This window comes from Tiliqua scincoides, chromosome 9 (assembly GCF_035046505.1).
Source record: "Tiliqua scincoides isolate rTilSci1 chromosome 9, rTilSci1.hap2, whole genome shotgun sequence".
Classification (NCBI taxonomy): domain Eukaryota; kingdom Metazoa; phylum Chordata; class Lepidosauria; order Squamata; family Scincidae; genus Tiliqua; species Tiliqua scincoides.
This window is the reverse complement of record NC_089829.1, coordinates 32629762-32635356: the sequence shown is the minus strand read 5'-3', so window position 1 is coordinate 32635356 and position 5595 is coordinate 32629762. Positions and strand designations below refer to the sequence as shown.

Below are 5595 nucleotides of genomic sequence, written 5' to 3'. Positions count from 1 at the left end.
GCAAGTCAAAGCCCAAGGGGATGCTCACTTTGGAGGTGGGTGTGTGGGGGACCAGTGATGTGAGGAGGCAGTCGTCATCTTCCTTCTTGGTGCCATTTTACAATTCTAATTTGTCTTGTCCCCTGTCAAAGCCTGGGGCATCTGGGGATTGTTGAATAGCACCAGTGAATGAAAGAGGATGGTTCCCTTCTTCTGCCAGCACCACTGCTTCCTAGTTAGCCTCAGCATACTGGGGAGCAGTGGGACAGTGTCAGAAGACTAACCCCTTCTTCTTCCCATCTCTTTCACAAGTCCTCTGTTGCTTTCCACCACTGCAAGTTCTCTTTCATACTGTCCCCTCTCCCTATAGCAGCAGCAGTGAAGCAGGGTGGACATTCATCCACTGCCTGCTTCCCAGACACCATAGGAAGTGTGGAGATTTGCTGGCGCATGCATGAGCTTTCCAAAGCATTGGGGGGGAGGGGGGACACACCATTGGGGCTTCTTACAGACCCAAAGTTCCCCAAACTCTGGAACCCAAACCGAATGTGTTGCCAATGGATCCTCCTCTTGCAATAAATCAGTCCGTCTTTGGTGTCACGGCATGTCTTGGTTATCTGCTCCTCTTTCAAGGACCCAAAATGCTGAGTGCTAATACCCATTGCTGACCCTCTTTCTGCCATATTAATGCCCCAAAGTGTTCTGTTTATTTTGCACTTAAGAATCCCTATGATTAATTCATGATAGAGTCACATATCAAGGTCTTCCTTCTCCATTTAAATGAAAACCCATCTACCCCTGCTGGTGTTTTTGTGTGTTTTTTTTTTGAACATTTTGCATCAAAACTATCTGTCTTGTTTAAAGACAAAGGGAAAAAAGAGAATTAGACAGTGCCTGCCTCTGGAATCTTGATAACACTTTGACAAGTAAATGAGTTAATTTACATCTCTCTGGCCAACTGGAGCTTTCCATGTTTCTTCTCCATTCCATCATTATTTCAAAGGCATTCATCCAAACTTATTGAATGACATCCACAGCTTATGGAGGCATCACAGTTGCTCATTCTTCAGCACTTTGACAAATAAGGAGCCAATCTTGGCTCTTCCTTCTGCTCTGCTCCTGAGCAGATTAGAAAAAAAATACGGAATTATTTACCCATCAGGGGACTGTGTGATGGAGGTCCTACCTTAGCTCTTGCCAGCATTACATTTAGCCAGTCTGGAGAAACCCTGGTGCCACATGTAGCCAGTGGCGTTGCTAGGGGTGTGTGTGGGGGGGTGCAGGCCGCACTGGGTGACGTGCACGGGGGGGTGACGCACACTGGGGGTGACATGCTAAAATCACAGTGGTTAGGAGTAACCCCATCATATTATACGCTGTTGGATGCAGAATTTTGAGCGTAATGCAGTGCAAAAAACCTGAGTGAAATATCTCCTTTCTATCAAAAGTTATGGCCAAAAAATTGGAGAACAAAAAATGCATGGATCTCTATGGAAAGTGAGCCATATCTCATGTTTACTCATGAGTAGGTGAGCTTGCCTTAGTCCGTCAGAAAGGGCAGGCTGAGAGGGATCCAACAACACCAGAATGGTTCTGATCCAATGAATGCAGCCCCCAAAAACACCTGAGAAGGAAGTCCCTCCCTCCAAGCAGATGAATGTATTGAGCTCTATGGAAAGCAAAACTAAGCCTCACGGTTGAGTTTACTTGCGAGTAAGCAAATGTGCCTTGGCTGGTGTGGAAGATCAGCTGAAGGAGAGTGCAAGGCTACCAGAATGGTCCCGATCCTATGCACCTGGAGCTCAACAAGTGCTCCAGAAGGCAGCCTCCCCCCCCCTCACTAAAAAGGATCAAAACAGAGGCTTCAGCTGATAAGGTGCTTTCTGAGACTTGGAAAGCCAGGTGGATCCTGACAGTGATCGGGTTTAAATGGAAGTTCTTATTTGAACTGGGCACTGGGTAGGGCTGAAAACTTCATAGGTTTTGGAGGGTGGGTGTTATTGCAGGCAGACTACAGAGGAAATTCACTTGGTGGAACAGGGTTGGCTTCTGCTTATTTAATTATTTGTTTTACTTTAATTATTTATATTTATTTAACGTAATTTGCCTGATGTCACTTCCACCATGACATTACTTCTGGTGGGTCTTGGACAGATTGTCATTCTAAAAAGCGGGTCCCAGTGCTAAAAGTTTGAGAACTGCTGCAATAAGATGTTAGTAATAAGATCCCTTGGGGATGTGTGTGTGTGACACCACTAGTGACCAAAATCACTAAAATCATATTTGGAATAATAATACCATCATGTTTTATATCAGTCAATGTGTAATTTCATGCAGAATGTGTTCTATCTTTGTTCTATCAAAAGGTACAGCCAAAAAACTATTGGGGGCAGAGTGATGGTTCATCACCACGCCCACCACCTGGGGTGTTGCCCCGCCCACTGCATGGGGGGTGACGCGCTGGCATCCCGCAGTGGGTGACGCGAACCCTAGTGACGCTACTGCATGTAGCTACACCTTGACCTCTCAGTTTTTACCAAGTAGCAGCTTTCCAAAGCCTCCCCTCCCTCCATGCAGTGAGCCAAGTTGAAGGAGGACAGATGTGGAGAAGCCAGTGGGGCTGGTAGCCAGAGCTAGAGACATCCATTAAACTTGCAGGAGATCAGGCATAAGAATATAAGAGCCCTGCTGGATCAAGCTAAAGTCCCAACTAGTCCAGAACCCATTACCTTCTAGGAAGACCATAAGCAGGAGATGAAAGCATGTTTCTCTCCTGCTGTCGCTCCAGGCTTGGGAGGGGGCAGAGGGTGAGATGCTTCAACACCACACTCATTGCAAATTCACATTGCAGCAGAGGGACCCCTTGGAATGGTTACCAGAGCCAGCCTGAATCAACATGGGAAGATAAATATCCAGACTCTTCAGAAGGATGGGGGAGGGGGGGAAGGACATCTACTGTTTACCTGAGCTGGACAGCCTGCATTTTTGGCACAGCGTCAGACGAGAACAAGCTCTCTGAAGGTTATGGAGTCTACCACTACATGTCAGATTTGGCTTTCGGTCCCATATCAGAAATGCCTCCAAAGCAGATCTGAAAAACACTGGGAGACAATGATTTGGAAATGAAATGGCATCTTCTGAAAAAATGCTCCATAACAGTAGCATAGCAAGTGGGGGTTGGTCCGTCCCAGATGGCACAACCTGAGGGGATAACAGGCGTGCCACCTGAGCCCCCACCAAGCGGAGACCCATGTCCATGTTTGGCAGTGGATGGGCCCCCCTTCTTCCCCAGCTTCAAACAGCTGGAATTGGCATAAATGAGTGCGCAGTGATGAAATGATGTCATTGTATCAAGGCTGAACCACTTCCAGGTGGCACAGGTTGTTTCCCATGAGCATGGGAGGGAGTTGCGTGGTGTAGGGGGGGTGACACCAGCCCCAGGCAGCACCCACGCTGGCGATGCCACTATTCCTTAAAAAGTATAGCAATTTTTATTTTTAAGTATAGCAAGAAATGATAGTAATTCCAAAGAAAAGGGCTAGAGTGAAAGCACCCAGAGGTTTAAGTCCCACTCCCCCCGGCAACGGTCAGTTCTGCACTTCTGTTCCCTGAATTAAAAAGTTCCATGGAAGTGCATCCTTGATTTATTAACGTCAGTGCCTCACCTTAGTTTCAGTAGGTTCAAATTTAGTCTTGACTCGGCCTTTGAGTTTCAACCAACCAGTGGAGTTAGAGCATATCTACAGAGACTGGATAAATGCCCATGGAGACGGAAGGTCTTTATGAGAACATGGCTAGCTTTAGTTACTATGAGGGGACCAGTGAGCTGCAAGGCTGAGGATTTGCTTATTTTTTTGAACCATTGTCCTCATTCACGTCAAACAGGAGCTGCTACCTTGAACCTGCTGCCCTGGAATCCTTCATGTTTCCTAGATACCTGTTTGTTCTCCTTCTGAAGGGATCACATTTTTCAGCACAAATAATTGTTAAGTACTCCGTCCACTCTGGCCCTCAGATACACAAAAAGCAAATCATTTAAGTTTCATTACTGTTACCCTGCACGTGCCTGATCTCATCTGATCTCAGAAGTTAAGCAGGGTCAGGCCTGTTTAGTACTTGGATGGGAGACTGCCTGGGAATACCAGGTGCTGTAGGCTTATACCATAGTCTTTTGAGAATGAAGGTTGCCAACCAAAAAACCATTTTAAAAATAGAATTAGCATGTCATTTTCTAGGAACAGAACAGAGAGGGGGAGGAATGGGGCAAGGTGAGGGGTCTGTTGAGGCTGTACCTGTGGCAGCAGCCCCGTCAATATTCTACACCCCTTTCTGGCCTTGATCTGCTTTCCTGGGTGTGCTCAAAGCCGGACAGGGCAAAATCACTGGTACGGGTTCAAGCAGACCCATTTGGGTGAGAGAGGTTTACCCCAGGCAAGGAAACAAATGTTTTTTTACATGGCGGCACATTCTGGGACTGCCCACCCAGAATGAACTATGTGCTTCAATGGCACGGTTGCATCAGTGGGGGGGGGGCGGGTTTAGTTAGAATTGGGATGTTTATCTTAGGGTGCAATCCAAAGCACCCACTTGGCCGGTGCAAGTCCCTTGCGCCAGGCAATGAGTGTCGCAAAAGTGCCGTAAAGCTGTTTGGCACCACTCTTGGGAGAGACACTGTGCCAATGCGGGCCCCGGGGCAGGGTGAATTCACACCAGCCAAGCTTGGCCAGTGCAGCAGTATGGGGGGGCGTGGGGAGCAGGTGGGAGGGGGGTGTTTCAGGGGAGGGGAGGGCGGCAGTGGGCAGGACGGTGTGTGGGCGGGCAGAGAGCAGGAGGTGGGGCCAGGATCCAGCACTTATGCCGGATCCTAACCCCATTCCTGGGCAGCCCCAGGCTGCTCGGATTTGTGCCACCCATTTAGGTGGTGAGAATCTGAGTAGCCCCATTGGGGCTGCTGCAGTGTTGCCTGGGGTAAGGGGAATTTTCTTCCCGTGCCCCAGGCTGGCCTGCAGTCAGCCCCAAACTCGCGCTGGATACAGCGACGGTCTGCTGGCCTGCCTGTACTAGCACAAGTTAGGATTGTGCTGCTCAAAGCCTAACTAAGAAGAAAAGAATAAAGCATTGGTTGCTGTCAAACGAAAGTCAGAAGCTCTTGCCAGTTCTACTGCCAACCACCCAGACATCTATCCTTTGACCCACTCCATTTTACAACAACCTTGTTGGTCAACACTATTATGCCCATTTTGCTTGTGGGAAACTGAGGCTGGAAAATAGTGACTTGTGGAAAAGAGTGGAAAATAAGGCTGCAATCCTATACTATGGGATTAAATCCCATTGATGTCAATGAGGCTTACTTCTGAGTAGACAGGCACTATAGGCTTGTACTATAATCTAGTGAGCACCTAGTGAGATTTGAACCAGGGACTTTCCAGCTTACTCTTTGCTTGTTCTCTAAAAAACATCTGAACAGCAAGCATGAATAAAAAGTGATACTTAATGGAATGTCAAGGAGAGATTTAATATTGTGAGAAGTAAACTTGCTACCTGGAATTGATTTTAAGAATATTGCTTGAACTAGGACACCATTAAAAACAACAACAACAACAAACTTTTTCTGTT

At 47.4% G+C, this 5595-nt stretch overlaps 1 pseudogene; it reads left to right on the top strand.

Moving 5' to 3' along the window:
- Nucleotides 1-4017: 4017 nt before the first annotated feature.
- LOC136660726 (5S ribosomal RNA) lies at nucleotides 4018-4136 on the top strand (annotated as a pseudogene).
- The last annotated feature ends 1459 nt before the right edge of the window (nucleotides 4137-5595 follow it).